Source organism: Ailuropoda melanoleuca, chromosome 19 (genome assembly GCF_002007445.2).
Source record: "Ailuropoda melanoleuca isolate Jingjing chromosome 19, ASM200744v2, whole genome shotgun sequence".
In the NCBI taxonomy this organism is placed as follows: Eukaryota; Metazoa; Chordata; class Mammalia; order Carnivora; family Ursidae; genus Ailuropoda; species Ailuropoda melanoleuca.
The window spans coordinates 25,879,377-25,897,603 of record NC_048236.1 but is presented as its reverse complement, the minus strand read 5'-3'; the positions used below and the strand labels follow the sequence as shown (position 1 = coordinate 25,897,603).

The 18,227-nt window shown below is 39.9% G+C and overlaps 1 pseudogene; it reads right to left on the bottom strand.

The window, feature by feature from the left end:
* Positions 1-311: 311 nt before the first annotated feature.
* The window catches only part of LOC100471090, a 137,144-nt pseudogene continuing 119,228 nt past the window's right edge, over positions 312-18,227 (bottom strand).

The window sequence follows — 18,227 nt, the reverse complement described above, 5'->3', positions numbered from 1 at the left end:
GCTAACTGTTCATATTCACATTCACAGTGTAATCTCTGAGCCCAATATACAGAAAAAGGAGGAAAAAAGCTAGAATTCTATGCACTACTGCACAGGCGCCTAGCACCCTCCAGCTTCCAGCAGGGCTAAGGGAGCAGGTTTTTCTTTTTTCCCAAAGAACACAGTGGTATTGATTCCATAAAGGAAGGCATAAAAATGAATTTGGAACAGAAAAGGGCAGAGATTCTTTTCCTACTGTATTCTGCTCAAGGTATTTCCCCCCAAAATAAGTTGAGAACCAACTTATTGGTATAAAGGGAGAGAAAAGAGACTTCAAAAAACAGGGCAAATGAGCACAAGAGGAGGAAAAAAGAGAGAGAGACTGCAACTTGCTCCCAGGGACTGAAGAAAATTAAAAAAGGAAGGTTGGAATCCATCAGTGTTTCATTAGTCATCTTTTCCTTCATCCTCCTTCATCCTCATCTCCTTGATCAATATCTTCCAATCCTTCTTCTTCTTCATCATCAGCATCTTCTTCTTCTCCTTCCCCTTCTTCATCATCCGTATCAGGAACCAAGTAGTACTGTAATGGATTTAGCCAAATATCATCTTTGATGACCTCTCCTAATTCATCTGCACCTGCATCAGAATGGTGAGTAAACCAGGTGAGGAAGCTCTCTGGTTCCTCATGCTGTCTCCTCCTGCTGGCTTTATTCTGTGTTTGACTTGAATGTTTCATCAAATCCCTTCCAGATTTCCATTTGATTTGGGTGGACTTTGAAGATGGATCACCACCCTCATTCAGATGAAACTCTCTGGAGAGAACTTTATTTTCGAAGTAAGGGTTTTCATCAAAATAAAAATCTATTCTGTAACCTGATTTAATAGCTTCAAATTCTGTCACTTCAATTCTTGTCAAATGATGCAGTGTCTCTTCGTCCTCCTCCCCAAGCACTGCAGACACTTGTGGATGGTCGACGAATGTTGTTACCAGAAATTGGGGATTTTGGCAATCAATTCCGACCTCTTCTGAAAAAAATGGTTAGTGGAGTTTGTTATAGTTCTGTTCTACTTTCAAAATCTCCTCACTGGCTTGTTTATTAAGTCTATTTCATTCAGTACTTCATCAATATGTTCAATTACTTTTTGCTGTTCTTTTTCTCCCTTAGGCAAGCGCTGAGAGGAGGATACCTTCTCTCACTTGGGGGCAGGAGACAGTCTGGGTTTCTTTGTTTAAGACTGGCATTTGGCGGCCATGTTGTGAGGAAACTCCACGAAACCAGGAGAGAGGCACGTCTGGAAGAAGCTCTGATTACTCCAGTCAAGGTTTTTAAATAAAAAGATGTAAATAGTAGACACTAGAATGAGACCATTATAATAATGTCTAGAAGAGGCTGAAAAGTTACAGAATCTAGCTTAAGATATTTTAAGAGTTTCTAGCTGATGGAAAATGTGTATAGCAGAGGGTGAGAGGGGGCTGTTATTAGAAAAACAAAGTGGAAGTGTTTCTGTGTATACCCAAATGAATAAGGCTACTCAAAACAGTTTAATACTAATGGCTTTGTCTTCATTTTTGTGATTGACAACTGGGGGGAAAATATCTAATCCAGGAACATTTAAATTTTAGGGTAGAGTAAAATCAACCAGGAACATTTAAATTTTAGGGTAGAGTAAAATCACCTGGGGCCATTTTTTTAATTGCAGTTTCCCAAGCTCCGCCCTACACTCAGAGATCCAACTCAGTCAACCTGTGGCAACACCCCAGAATCTCCACTTTTAACAACTTGATCATTCAATGCTATAAATTTCCCTCTATGTACTGCTTTTACTGCATTCCATGAATTTTGATAAATCGTATATTCCATTTTTATTTAGTCTGAAAGATTTTTTAATTTCTTTTGAGATTTTTTTCCTTTGGCACACTTTTTTTCTTTGATATTATTTAGAAGTGCATTGTTTAATCTCCAACTATTTGGAGATTGTCCAGTTATCTTTCTATTATTGATTTCTAGTCTAATACCATCATCATCTGAAAATATACATTATATGATCTCTATTCTTTTAAATAAAGTTGTGTTTTATGGCCCAGAATATGGTCTTGGTGAATGTTCCATGTGAGCTTGAGAAGAATGTGTAAGCTGTTGGATGAAATAGTCTATAGATGTCAATTATCTCTGGTTGATTGATTGTGTTGTTGAGTTTAACTGTGTCCTTACTGATTTTCTGCCTGCTGGATCTGTCCATTTCTGTAGAGAGTGCTGAAGTCTCCAACTATGATTATGAATAGTGGATTCATCTATCTCTCCTTGCAGTTCTATCATTTTTTGCCTCACATAGTTCAACACTCTGTTGTTAGGCATATACACATTAAAAATTGTTATGTCTCTTTATGAAATTGACCCTTTTATCATTATGTAATACCCCTCTTTATCCCTGATCATTTTCCTTGCTCTTAAAGGTAATTTGACTGTGATACTGCTAGTTCAGAGGGCCACAGCTGGAAAAACATTGGCTACATTAGTTTTCTATGGCTGTTGTAACAAATTACCACAAACTTAAAAGCTTACAAACAAAAAAATCTTACAGTCCAATGCAGGCTACAATCACTGTGTCTCCAATGCTATATTCCTTTCTGGAGGCTATAATGGAGAATCCATTTCCTTGCCTTTACAGTTTCTACCCACAGCCAGGAAGGGATCCCTGTGATGAGACTGGGCCCACCCAGATAATTAAAAATCATCTCCTGCTCTCAAATTCCTTAACTGTAATCACATCTGTAAAGTCTCTTTGCCAAGTTAGGTGATATATTGGCAGGTTTTAGGGATTAGGATGTGAACGTTTCTGGGAGATGTCATTATTTTGCCTCCCACAGCAGCCTAATCATGTTTGCTCTATGATTTAAAAAGCATTTCAAAAGCATGCTGTTAACCCTTAACCAATTTCCAATTTCCAGGTGTATCATCAGAGAAATAGTTCCAATTTCTTATCTGGGGATGTCATTTTTGACATGGCAACAGGATATTATAATAAATTTGTTAATAATGATAACATTTTTCTTTGAGATTGGCCAGGGCTGGGTACATTTAATGGAGTCCAAAACAGCTTCCAACAGCAAGGGTTCTAATTTTGATAGAACAGATGAGTACAGCCTTGAGGAGGTATTGCTGATACCAAGAAAGTGTTGATTTTTCGGGCCTGCCCTGGCCACCACTTCGCTGGTTGAGCGATCAGACAGAAAAGGTCTAATTTAGGGGAACATAAGAAGCTAGACCTGAAAAGCACCCAGCCCAAGAACTTGAGGGAGGGGGTTACATCAAATATGTTATAGAACACAGGAAACCATTTTGAGGCTTCCAGACAATCACCCTTTGTCTGTAAGTTTCCCTTGCACAGTTAGAGCTTTTAATAGACTCTTCACATTGTTGAGCAAACATGCACTGCAAAGCGAAAGAGCTGTTCATTCATTCCATAAGAACTTATTAAGTACCCACATTTGTTAAGTATTTTCCATACTGAGGCAGTAAAGTAACTAAGTGTGGACTTTAAAATCAGATTATCCAAGTTAAACCAGGCTCCAACACTTACTAAAACAAATTACCTCACTTCTCCATGCTTGGTATCACCATCTACAAAATAGGATAATAGTACTTACTTTATGAGATTAGTAGATAGAATGCTTGGAACTTCCCTGAGATAAAGGAAATACTCCAAAAAATGTTAGTTTTCATGACTGCTTCAATTAGCTGCCAAGCACTGGGAACACAAACTGAGGAAGACAAACTCCTGCGCTCAAGTAACCCACCATGTGGTGGGAGAGACAGATGACTGCAGCAAGGCGGCTTATTAAGCATCATGGCAAAGTAGATACAAGATGCCTTAGAAGCACATCAGACACCTGACCAGTGCAGGCAGTGGTCACAGACAGCTTCCCAGACACCTGAGCTGCATCTCAGAAAATGAGCCAAACAAACAATGAAGGAAAGGGGCTTCCCAATGGGAATAGCATATGCAAGAGCAAAGAGGCGTGAAAGCAGGCTGCGTTCAGGATGCTGTGAATAGGGCACAGTGAGTACAGGACAAGGAGCAAGTGCAAAATGGAGACTGAGGTTTGAAAGAACTTTATAAGAAGGAAAAAACAATTTGACAGTGCCAGGCCAAGTGTCACTAACACCAATAAGAGAATAGCTGATGAGTTCCCAGATAAACTCAATTTCCTCTGTTTCTCACAAAGACTTTAGTTTCAAGGCTATATAAGAACTATGTGCAAGTCTGAGTGTTTGTGCGTGAATATGTCAGAAACAATAGCTCTGGGGAGAAGGGTACTTTGTTTTCTGAAGCTTTGGGAACCACCTGTTTTGAGAAACAAACTGAACCAAACTCATAGTATCAATAGTTTTCCTCCCCAAGACATAGTAACATATTTAAGAAAACATGAAAAGTCAATAGAAATTTAAAATTAGAAAGTTTTATTTTATTGCTCAGTTCATTAAATACATCATACATGAGATAAGTATTAAAATTGAACTTTTCCTCTTCTCAACTTCTGTGGAAGACCCAAAACTGAAAATAAAGGATGTTAAAGGTCCATATATTCTAGAAAAAATGAGCCATACATCTATGGAGAATTTTCACTTAAATACAGTCCCCAAGTCTGCCCCACCCCAAAAGTAGATCCTTAATTGGACACCCACATGAAGGATCTATAAGGAGAGTCTTAAATATTGACAGTGAGTTTGGTAGTACTAAATTTCTTAAAAGAGTTATCAATGTGTTGCAGTCCTTTTCCTCTTCTTAGTTTCTCCTTTTCATAAGCCAAGTAAGGAGGAGAATCAGAGACTCACCCAGAAAACCTGACCTGTGACCTTAGGAGTTTAGAAGGCACGGAACTAGCATGGGACAGATTCCTGAAAAGTCTAATGAGAAAGTGACTAGAGCATATTTGTTCCCCTTGAAAGGGATGTTACCCAAAGAACCAGATGGAAGGGTAAGGTGATCCCAAAGAGGAATCTTTAAGGGGAGGAGCACCAGAAGCCAGAAGCTAAGGGATGATTGTAAGCAGCCAGGAAAAAGAGACGTGCACGCCCTGTGAAGGCACGACTAGCAAGAGACCTGAGCAGCTAGAGCCTTCCAAGGGAGTCAGCATTTAGATGCCTGACAGAACAGAGAGCCCCTCAGATTACAGCTGCACCAGTCCGGGAAGACTTTTCAGTCCTTTTCTTCCCCTCGTCCTTCAATTCAACCCTGGAGAAGCCACAGACCACATGGGAGTCTGGGAAGAGGAGATGAACTAAAGTGGGAAAACTGTGAAGGAGACACCAAAACTTCTGCTTCTGACCAAGATGTGATAACAGGGGTTTAATTTAGCCTCCCATCAATTAACAATTAAAAACCTGAATAAAATGTACAAAATTGTTTCCAGACTTTGGACATTAGGCTACAGAGGACAGTAATCCCTGAGAGAAGGGTAAGGTGGCACCCTATGATTGCCCCATCTTGCTGACTGGAGAGTTTCCAAGCCACAGTGCAGGGAGAGAGAACCCAGGCAGAGCCCAAAAGCTCACAAAGTTAAGAGAGAGAGTGGTACCTGGGAGGCCCGTTCGCTTGAGCCCAGCAGCAGAATGCTGGGGAGGACAGCGCCACACAGAGAACTTTGAAGACTTCAGTGAGTGCAGGTCAGGGAATGTGGGTGAGGAAACCACCCAAAATCAGGAAAACATCATTCAAAAGTAGCAGGAGGGAACAATCCCCAGAGCTCACCCAAGGTCTGAAGCAGTTCATGCTACCACCAGCCAGAGTAAAAACACGGTAACTTATGCAGTCCTGAGCGTCACCTCAGAAGGGATGCTGGGGGAGGGAGTTAGCCCTAGACCAAAGGCTGCACTGGTTCAGCCTAACAAAGCTTTACAAACAAGCCTCAAAAGGATCAAAATGTTTCCAAGGCACAACTCTCACAATCCAAAATGTGTTCAGAAATCAAATGGTACCCAAAATCCTCAGACAAATGGCTTTACTGACCTCCTAAACAGCTAACCCTGTGTACCAAGCAACAGATTCACTTAGAGTATATGCGTTATTTGCTGGCACTGAGATTACTTCAAGATGGTTGAGGAATTATGTTGCATCTCTATTTTCCCTGTTTTCTTCTCTAGGTTTTAAAATGTGTGAACAATTTTGACCTCTATTATCAAATAAAAGCTTCTTTTCTTCAATTTATAATAAGAAAAAGGAGAACTCAAACTTGGCTAGAGCTGGTGAGGTCACTTGAGTTGTTCTTTCCCTTCCTCTTTCCTTTAGCTTTGTGTCTCCCAAGCCCACAGTAATACAGGGGACTTTTTAGAGTGTACCTGAATGCTTGGGGTGAGGGAGACAGGACACTTATTTCTTGTAACTTTCATCTGCATATAATTTCAAACTTACAGAAAAGTTGCAAATATAGTTCAAAGACTCCTATACATTTGTTATAGACTGAATTATGTTTCCCAAAATTCACATGTTGAAGCCTTAACCTCCACTGTGACGGTATTTGGATGCAGGGCCTTGAAGGACATAATTAAAGTTAAATGAGCTCATAAGAGAGGAACCACAATCTAATAGGACTGATGCCTTTATAGGATGAGGAAGAGACACCAGAGATCTCTTTTTTCTATGCACTCACAAAAGAATGACCATGTAAGGACATAGCAAGAAGCTGGCCATTTACAAACCAGGAAGACAGGCCACACCAGACACCGACCCTGACTGCACCTTGATCTTGGACTTCCAGCTTCCAAGGCTGTGAGAACATGTCTGTTTGTTTCATGTAGAAACTCCAAAAGTTCAAAAAGGGGACTCTGCCTATAAATTGCAAAGGCATGAGTAAAATAATCTAGGACAAGGGTCAATAAACTTTCCTGTAAGGGGATAGATAATAAATATTTAAGGCTTTGCCAAGTTCCATGTTGTTCTTGTCTCCTAGTGGTGGTGATGGTGGTGGTGATGGTATTTAACTCTTTAAAAATGTAACAGCTGTTCACACAGCTCAAGGACCATATAAAAATAGGCCACGGGCCTGCCTGCAGACATGAACCTGAAGTAAAGAACCGCTTCCCCACTCTGGATACCACATTAGTGCATGTGTCTGGCCAAGAGAGGGATTACCACCACTTGCCCACTCAATCACCTGGCTTTCTACAGGGAGAAACATGAGGAAGTGAGGAGGCCTTCCCAGAGCATTAGCCACCCGACTTATGAGTCTGTTTCCTGTTACTGACTATCCCCTCTGCCAAGATAAAGGACAGACCCCTGGGTACACCAACGAAGACAATATGCAAAAGAGAGAAGAATAAGAAGTTTTGGGGTCTGAGCTATTTCTAGGAATAAGTAAATTAGAATGGAAGTAGAATTATGAAAATCTATTACCTTGAGTGAGAATGAATGATTTTATAAATATGTATCTGTCACTGTGGTATATTGATGGCAAAAGCTCTAACAACATCTTGGACCATAAGGATGATAGCCACCACGGAGACAGCAGACCCAAGATGCTGCAATGAGCTTGGATTTCTGAATTCAGAACATCGTGAAGCTGTGACATCAGCCATAGTCAGTCTGCTGCCACTGGACTTGATTTTCTTGAGTTCAAGACAATGTTATTTTGTAGTCTGAACATAAACAGTTGAAACTACCTCGGACAAATACAGTTTGAAGAACAGACTATTTTTCAAAGAACAAGGCATAATAATGCCTTCATTCCTACAAAAATTCTTTTGGAGGACTAAACATTTTGGTTAACAAGTTTTAACAAGCCTACTGAGTAACACTTGCTTTAAATTTTTAACAAGTTTCTCTAAAGAGATTTCGAAAATTATTATTGTACTTATAGAACATTATAGTAAATGCAGGGAGCTAGGAAGTCTAGAGACCTGGGATTTACCAAGTTCAGCCTCTTAGTAGTTGTGTGAACTTGAGCAGTTCTGTTTCTTCTATAATTGAGTCAGGTACCTTAAACAGTGTGGCTTTGAAAGGAATGATGGTAATTATCTTATTTGATCATCACAAGAGGCTTGGAAGGAGCAGCTGTGCCTCAGGTCAAGTAGAGAACCCCCAAACAGAAATAAGTGTTTTAAAATAATATTACTGAACGGATGCCACTTAACCTATGTTTTACACAATCTGATATGTATTTTTTACTACAATTGTCAAATAGGTTCACAGGAACTAAGACTTCATTAAAATGGCCCCAAAAGGTGGTGGGACTTAATTAAGTGCCACTGAACCCACTCTACAAAATGTATGCTGTATACATTGTATTACAAAGTAGTTTATTCCTGATCATAAGCAACAGTTACAAAGAATACATGGTAGATTTTGATATCCACTTCCAAACTCCCCTGTTGCCAGCAAGGGAAGAGTATGATTTCTGTTCTGATCCAACTAGTTCACTCTTTCAGGCTCTGTTCCACTACTCCTCCACGTTTGCTTGATTCTCATTTCATGTGGCCTGCATTAATCAGGGGGTTTTTTTGTTGTTTTTTGGGGGGTTTTTGCTGCCTTGATTATTATTTGAGCAATGTCTTTAGTGTGCCTCTGCAAATTCTTGACCTTCACTTTCAATCCCAAGTCCCTATGGGGCACCCGGGTGGCTCAGTTGGCTAAGCATCTACGTTCGGCTCAAGTCACGATCCCAGGGTCCTGGGATGGGGCCCCATGTCAGGATCCCTGCTGGGGGAGTCTGCTTCTCCCCCTCCATCCACCCCCACATTCATGGTCTCTCTCTCATTCTCTCTCTCTCTCTCTCTCTCAAAATAAATAAATAAAATCTTTAAGAAAAATAAATTAAATAAATAAATCCCAAGTCCTTATCAAGTAATTGTTTCCTCTAGTGTAATCTACTGCTTTTCTTTATCAACTACCAATAGACTCTTTCTGCATATCTCCACCTGCCTTTCCCTTTCTCTCCTCATACTCTTCACCTCTTCATCTGTGACCACGAGCACAATTAGTGGTCTTTGCCACAATGTGTCCACCATTGAGTTTCATTAATGAAAGAATTATAAAGTCCACTTGTTTGGGGTGGGAGCGATCGGTTACAGATAGTGGTATAAACTAAATCGATATTCCCCTCACTACCTACCACTACCAAAGTTTCTGTATAACCACAAGAACATTTCCCCGGGAGCAGTGGTACAAAGGTATTACTTATTAACTGCTTTGTGATACATATCATATGACCCCTATCAGCACTGGACAACCAAAAATCACGTAAGTTTATTTGTATCCTAAGTCAAATCCTCCCCACTGTCTTCTTCCTCTTGCTGTATATTCAAATGAATATATCATGTTCTCTATCAATCTCACAGTCCCAGTAGCAAAAGTCTCATTATGGCAGATAAAAGGGGAAAACTCAAGCCACGTGTGCCCTTGCTGTCCTTTCCTCTGATTTTTCTACGTGGATGAATTTCTCCCTAGTGTTATAATATTGATGCGAAATTGATAATATTGCAAGCATATTCCATTCGTGGAACTCAAAATTGAATCATGATGACCAAGATTTTTTCCCCTGAATCAGACTTGTAATTCATTCTAAAAATAATTTTGCAATAACAAAAAGATTAATCATCTCAATTTTTTTTAAAAAAGGCAACTGATGTAATCATTTAAACTGTGTTCTGCATATATTAAAAAAAACAGATGTTGAATATGATGTTTCAGGATAAATAAATGTCAAGAATATTCCTCTACAGTATTTGATAGTATGGGAATTTTTAAAGCACATAATGTACTAACCTTAATCTAACATGCATGTTGAACTATCACCATTTGCCAAATAAAGTACAGTTATTTACATTCGAGGAGTTCCAACAATGCATTAAGTTTCATCCTGCAATTTTCTAGATACTGTAGAGATTGTAAAATTAGATATTGTCTCTATTTCACAAAATGTAACCCAGGTTTCTTTTCATTTTGGCAAAGATAGAATTATAAGTCTCAAGAGTAAAATAAAACTAAACTGGGTAATTGCATAATATTAATACATCTCAGTTTCTGACTAACATAGCCTGCTAAACATGGTGCCTATTAGAAGCTTCTAAAAGATAGAAAAAAATTAAGAGTAAAATTTTTCTTTCTTTTGTGTTAGAGAATCTCCTACCTATTAGGTAGCCTCTAATATAATTAACATTTAATGCACAGTGCAAGTCCATTGACTGTGCACATATTGCATAAAATCTTACACGCAGTATATCTAATTGCCTGAACATTTAAAATATTTATTACCTTAAACTATTTTAAAACAAATTCAATCTTATATATTCAAATTCAGTTAATTGCAAAATCAAGAGAATATAATCAGATATCATACCTGGATTCCTATTGCTCAAGGAATATTCCTCAAATGAATATAATCCTAAAACTATATTTGATATTTTCTGATGATTCTAATGGCAATTTGGGGTCTTAAAAATGCTTCAGTGTCATCATTATGAACACTGATTATCATTATATAGTACTCTAGAAAACACGGTGGTGCTATTTATGCTCGGAATGTTAACTTGGATCTCTAATAAACAGGAATTTATCATATCACCTTTGAAAGAGTAACAATTTATTCTGATTAAGCACTGAAACATAATTTTTTGTTCCTCTTCTACGTAAGGTGTAGAAACCTGCAGAGTGTCACCCATTACCTAACAGTGAGAGAAAGCCACGTAAACTACAAAATCACTTTTCTGAACCCATCACAGAGCTGACATTTCGGGACAACCACAGGTCTCACCTGTGACAGAACACAGGAGGAAGATGAGGCTTCCATTCAAATGGGTAGAAAGAAATCAGCCAGCTTCCAATCAAAAAATGATTAAGTTCTGGGGATCTAACACACAGCAGTGTGATCATAGCTAATAATACTGTGCTATGTACTTGAAGGTACTAAGAGAGTAAATCTTAAATGTTCTCACCACAAAAAAGAAATGGTAATTATGTGACATGTGGGAGGTGTTAGCTAACACTACAGTGGTAACCCTGTTACAATATATAAATGTATCAGGTCAATTCACTGTATACCTTAAACTTTCACAATGCTATCTATATATGTCAATTATATATCAATAAAGCCTACAAAAATTATACCTAAAAAAAGAAAAGAAATCAACCATCATTAGCATAAGCAACCATGATAGCAAAAGGAGCCACAAACATAAGGGAGTCCCCACACACTTGTAGGTTTTTGTTTTTGTTTTTTTTTGACAGTTGTTCAGTTGGTACTCACAAGAAAGACTGGAGGCAGGCAAGAGACTGGAGAAGACTCCCTCTGCGGAACAGACGTGGAGGAGAGAATCAGCCACTGCTGTTGGAAGGCATAAAGCCACGCTCCTCTGCTTGGGCCTTTCTCTTAAAGGCTTAAGCTCTGGGGAGGGGTAGTTATTGCTAGCACCTGCAGCACAACAGATGCATTGTTTCCTGGAAGGATAGAAGATGATACCTCTATCCCTGCGGGGCCGGCAGGAAACAGTCCTGAGCCCAGGATCCTGTGTCAGTACTATTAGAGGTCTCCTGCCTCTGGACTAGAGCAAGAAAACCTCCTGCACAACACCTGACAAAGACAGAAGCAGAAAATTGGCTGCTTGCCATGGGAAAGAGGTATAGTGAGAAAACTCCACCTCCAGAGTCCTAGGTATAAGTGGCCTGGCTGAGGCTGGGCCAGAACAATAAAGGACCCTCCCGCCCTGCTCCTTACCAGTCTAGGAAACACTGAGTAGCAAGCCATGGCAGTCCACCACTGTGGAAGGGTCAGAACATGGAGAAAAGCCCATCTATGGAATAAAGAACAGCTAAAAATGAAGGGTTGAAGGCACACATTGAGATAAACCTTCAGTCACCCAGATCTTCACCCTAAGCACATAATTAGAGAAATCTGAAGACTGTAGCATGCTGAAGGTAACCGAAGCCTACTATTAAACCTAAGCAACTATTAACCTAAACCCATTTTCTCTACATTAACTCCTATAACAAAATTAAATTAGAAACCAACAACAAATATATATATAAGATCCCTGAATACATGAAATTCAAACAACAAGAAAACCTTTAATGACAAACACTATCAAACGTTTAAGGAAGGTATACAATTCTTTTCAAAAGCTCTTCCAGATTACAGAAGAAGAAGGAGCATTTGTCAACTCATTTTATGAAGCTAACATTACCCTGATAACAAAACAGAAAAAATTATAAGAAAAGAAAATTACAGATGCCTATCTCTCATGAACATAGACACAAAGATTCTCAACAAAATACTAGCAAATCAAATCCAGCAATATTTTAAAAACAAATTTCATGATCAAGTGTGGTATATCTATTGATTGTAAGACTAGTTCAATATTTTTAAAAATCAAATTAGCCAATATAATTCACCATATCAACGGACTAAGAAATAGAACCATAAGGCCAACTACATTGTTGCAGAAAAAGCATCTGACAAAATCCAACATATTTTTCTGATTAAAAAAAAAAACTCTCAGCAAACTAAGAACAGAAGGAAGCTTTCTTAACATGATAAAGATCATCTACAAAAATACCTACAGCAACAACATACTTAATGGTGAAAGACGCTGCTTCCTCCCTAAAATCAAGAACAACACAAGGATATCTATTCTCACCACTTATATTCAGCATCACACTAGAGGTACTAGCCAATGTAAATAAGGCAAGAAAAAGAAATAAAAGTCCAATAAAAGGAAGAAATAAAACTATCTCTATTCAAAGGCTACAGGATTATTGTCTTAGTTCATTTGGGGCCACAATACCAAAATACCACAGACTGGGTGGCTTATAAATAACAAATTTTTTTTTCATAGTTCTAGAGGCTGGAATTCCAAGATCAAGATGCCAGGATGGACAGGTGAGGGCCCTCTTCTGGGTCAGAGATTCCTAACTGTATCCTCACAGGGTGGAAAGGGCTAAAGATCTCTCAGAAGCCTCTTTTATAAGAGTAGTAATCCCATTCAGGAGGGATCCAGCCTCATGACTTAAGCACCTCACAAAAGCCCCACCTCCTGATACCATCACCTTTGGGGGTTAGGATTTCAACATATGAATTTGGGGCAGGGGGTGGAGGGAACATAATCATTTCTACCATAGTAATTATCTACACAGAAAATCCCAAAGATTCTCCAAGAACTACTGAAAGTAAAAAATGAATTTAGGAAGTTTGCAGGATATAAGGCCAGTATACAAAAATTCAACTGTATTTCTACATACCAGGAAAGAAACATTGGAAATTAAACTTTTAAAAAGGTATCATATATAATAGCACCAAGAAACATAAAATACTTAGGTGTAAATCTAGCAAAATAAGATCTATACACTGAAAACTACAAAACACTGATACATTAAAGAAGACCAAAATGAATGGAGAGATATAGTACTGGGTTCAGGCTTTGGATGACTCAAAATTGCACAGATGTCAATTCTCTCTGAACTGTCCCATAGATTTAACGCAATTCTAATAAATCCCAGCAGGATATTTTTATACAAATTGACAAGTTGATTTTAAAATGTATGTGGAGGGGAAGAAAAAAGATGGTGGAGGAGTAGGGGACCTTTTTTCAGCTGGTCCCCTGAATCGAGCTGGATATCTACCAGATCATCCTGAACACCCACGAAATCAGCCCTAGACACAGGAAGATACATCTGTCCCTCTACAAACGAACATCTCCGGTGCTGAGTATTGAGGTACAAAGTGGGCAGCCGTGAATCTGCGCACAGATATCGGAAGATAAATGGAAGGGGGAGGGAGCTGCCCCGCTCGGGCGCCAGGAAGCAGTAGCCACCTGCACTGGGGAGCAGGCCGGACTCCCAGACAGTGTCACCCGAGAAACCAGACTGACACTGGGAGTTCCGGAGCACTCACTGAAACCAGTCTGAAACCCGGAGCTCCAGAGTGCACACGCAACCAAACTGAAAACCGGGAGGTCAGGAGCGCAAACGCGAACTAGACTGATGCCGGGAGCTCGGGAGCACTCGCGACCAGACTGCAAACTGGAGCTCCCGAGCACACGCAACCAGACTGAAAACTGGAGCTCCCGAGCACACGCGACCAGACTGAAACAGGGAGCTTGGGAGCACACAGGCACGGGGCGGCTGGCAACGTTAGAAGCACAAAGGACAGAGACATGCCAGCCCTGGAAGCAAGGGCTGGGGGAGCGGCTGGGGGGCGCACATCCCAGGACACTGCAGGGTTTTTAGCAGCACTGACGGAAACAGAGTTAGAGTGGCCAGGAGAGCTCAGTGGAGAGTGGACTGAAATCTCTCTGTTCTGAGACAGAGGCTAGGATACGGCCACTGCTGCTCCAACTCTCAGAAGAGTCACAGAAAACTGCCAGGGAAAGCCACCAGGGAACAAACGCCCGGAAATACCGGTTCACATTGTGCCCATCCCCATCCCCCCTCACAGGGGACAGAGCAACTCTACCCAAACAGGGTTGCCTGAGTATCAGCGCGGCAGGCCCCTCCCCCAGAAGGCAGGCTGAAAAATCAAGAAGCCCATATCCCTAAGGTCTCTATAAAACAAGTGCACATTGCTTGGGTCCTGGTCAATAATTTGGGCTCTGGACAACCCCGAAACCTCTCCTCATCAGAATGACAAGGCGGAGGAATCCCCCCCAACAAAGAACTAATGGATATGGATATAACCAAACTGTCAGAAATGGAGTTCAGAGTAACAATGGTCAAGATGATGTGTAGGCTTGAAAAAAATATTAACAAGAATATAGAATCTCTAAAGGCAGAAATGAGAGCGAATCTGGCAGAAATTAAAAATGCTATGAATCAAATGCAGTCTAAACTGGATGCTCTGACGGCCAGGGTAAATGAGGGAGAAGAACAAATTAGTGAACTGGAAGATGGGATGATAGAAAAGAAGGAAAAAATGGAAACTTGGCTTAAAAAAATCCGGGGCGCCTGGGTGGCACAGCGGTTAAGCGTCTGCCTTCGGCTCAGGGCGTGATCCCGGCGTTGTGGGATCGAGCACCACATCAGGCTCCTCCGCTATGAGCCTGCTTCTTCCTCTCCCACTCCCCCTGCTTGTGTTCTCTCTCTCGCTGGCTGTCTCTGTCTCTGTCGAATAAATAAATAAAATCTTTAAAAAAAAAAAAATCCAATCTCAAGAATGTAGATTACTGGAGATTAGTGACTCAATGAAACGTTCCAAAGTCAGAATCATCGGCATCCCCAAGGGGGTAGAGAAAGAGAGAGGTCTAGAAGAGATATTCGAACAAATTGTAACTGAGAACTTCCCTAATCTGGCAAAGGAAACAAGCATTCATGTCCAAGAGGCAGAGAGAACCCCTCCCAAGATGAATGAGAACAGACCAACTCCATGTCACATAATAGTACAATTCGCAAATATTAGATCTAAGGATACAATCTTGAAAGCGGCCAGGGGGAAGAGAATCCTCACCTACAGAGGGAAGAAGATCAGAATAATGTCAGACCTGTCTACAGAGACCTGGCAAGCCAGAAAAAGCTGACAAGACATATTCAGATATTTAAGTGAGAAGAACATGCAGCCAAGGATCCTTTATCCAGCAAGGCTGTCATTCAGAATGGATGGAGAGACAAGGACCTTCCAAGACCGGCAGAAACTGAAAAAATATGTGACCACCAAGCCAGCCCTACAAGAAATATTAAGGGGGGTTCTATAAAAGTAAAAAGACCCCAAGAGTGATACAGAACAGAAATTTACAATCCATAGAAACAAAGACTTCACAGGCAACATGACATCATTAAAATCATATCTCTCAATAATCATTCTCAATGTGAATGGCCTAAATGCTCCCATAAAACACCACAGGGTTACAGATTGGATAAAAAGACATGACCCATCCATATGCTGTCTACAAGAGACTCATTTTGAACCTAAACATACATCCAGACTGAAAGTGAAGGGATGGAGAACCATTTTCCATGCCAATTGACCTCAAAAGAAAGCTGGGGTAGCAATTCTCGTATCAGACAGATCAGATTTTAAACTAAATATGGTAGTTAGAGATACAGAAGGACACTATATTATTCTTACAGGATGTATCCAACAAGCGGATATGACAATTATAAATATCTATGCCCCCAACAGGGGAGCAGCTAGATACACAAGTCAACTCTTAACCAGAATAAAAAGACACATAGATAATAATATGTTAATAGTAGGGGACCTGAACACTCCACTCTCAGCAATAGACAGATCACCTAAGCAGAAAATCAACAAAGAAACAAGAGTTTTGAATGACATACTGGACCAGATGGACCTCATAGATATATACAGAACACTACATCCCAGAACAACGAAATACTCATTCTTTTGGAATGCACATAGAACTTTTTCCAGAATAGACCATATACTGGGTCACAAAACAGGTCTCAACTGATGTCAAAAGACTGAGATTATTCCCTACATATTTTCAGACCACAATGCTTTGAAACTGGAACTCAATCACAAGGAAAAATTTGAAAGAAACTCAAACACTTGGAAACTAAGAACCATCCGCTTTAGAATGATTGGGTAAATCAGGGAATTAAAGATGAGCTTAAGCAATTTATGGAAACCAATGAGAAAGAAAACATATCGGACCAAAACCTAAGGGACACTGCAAAGGCAGTCCTACAGGGAAAATACATAGCCATCCAAGCCTCACTCAAAAGAAGAGAAAAATCTAAAATGCAGTTTTTATATTCTCACCTCAAGAAGCTGGAGCTGAAACAGAAGAAAAGGCCTAACCCACACACGAGAAAGCAGTTGATCAAGATTAGAGCAGAGATCAATGAAATAGAAACAAGGTGCACAGTAGAGCAGATCAACAAAACTAGAAGCTGGTTCTTTGAAAGAATAAATAAGATCAATATGCCACTGGCCAGACTTATTCAAAAGAATAGATAAAGGCTGCAAATTAATAAAATTATGAATGAAAGGGGAGAGATCACGACTAACATCAAGGAAATAGAAACAATCACTAGAAACTATTATCAGCAACTATATGCCAATAAATTAAACAACCTGGAAGAAACGGATGCCTTCCTGGAAACCTATAACTACCAAGTCTGACAGGAAGAAATTGATTATCCAAACAGACCGATTAATTATGAAGAGACTGAAGCAGTGATCAAAAACCTCCCCAAAAACAGGAGTCCAGGGCCTGACGGATTCCCCGGGGAATTCTACCAAATATTCAAAAGAGAAATAATACCTATTCACCAGCTGTTTCAAAAAATAGAAACAGAAGGAAAATTACCAAACTTATTCTATGAGGCCAGTATTACCTTGATCCCCAAACCAGGCAAAGACCCCATCAAAAAGGAGAATTACAGACCAATATCCCTGATGAATATGGATGCCAAAACTCTCAACAAGATCCTAGCTAATAGGATCCAACAGTATATTAAAAGGATTATCCATCATGACCAAGTGGTTCAACATTCACAAATCGATCAGTATGACAAATCACATCAACAAGAAAAGAGTCAAGAACCATATGATCCTTTCAATTGATGCAGAAAAAGCATTTGACAAAATACAGCATTCTTTCCTGGTTAAAACATTTCAGAGTGTAGGGATAGAGGATACATTCCTTAATTTCATAAAAACCATCTATCAAAAGCCTACAGTGAATATCATTCTCAATGGGGAAAAGCTGAAAGCCCTTCCCTTAAGATCAGGAACATGACAAGGATGCCCACTCTTGCCATTATTATTCAACATAGTACTAGAAGTCCTTGTAACAGCAATCAGACAACAAAAAGGGATAAAAAGTATTCAAATCGGCAAAGAAGAAGTCAAACTCTCTTAGCAGATGACATGATACTCTATATGGAAAACCCAAAAGAATCCACTCCCAAACTATTAGAAGTTATAGAGCAATTCAGTAATGTGGCGGGATACAAAATCAATGCTCAGAAATCAGTTGCATTTCTATACACGAACAATGAGACTGAAGAAAGAGAAATTAGGGAATCGATTCCATTTATAATAGCACCAAAAATCATATGATATCTCGGAATTAATTTAACCAGAGAGGTAAAGGATCTATATTCTAGAAACTACAGATCACTCTTGAAAGACATTGAAAAAGACACAAAAAGATGGAAAAACATTCCGTGTTCATGGATTGGAAGAATAAACATAGTTAAAGTGGGGCGCCTGGGTGGCACAGCGGTTAAGCGTCTGCCTTCGGCTCAGGGCGTGATCCCGGCGTTATGGGATCGAGCCCCACATCAGGCTCCTC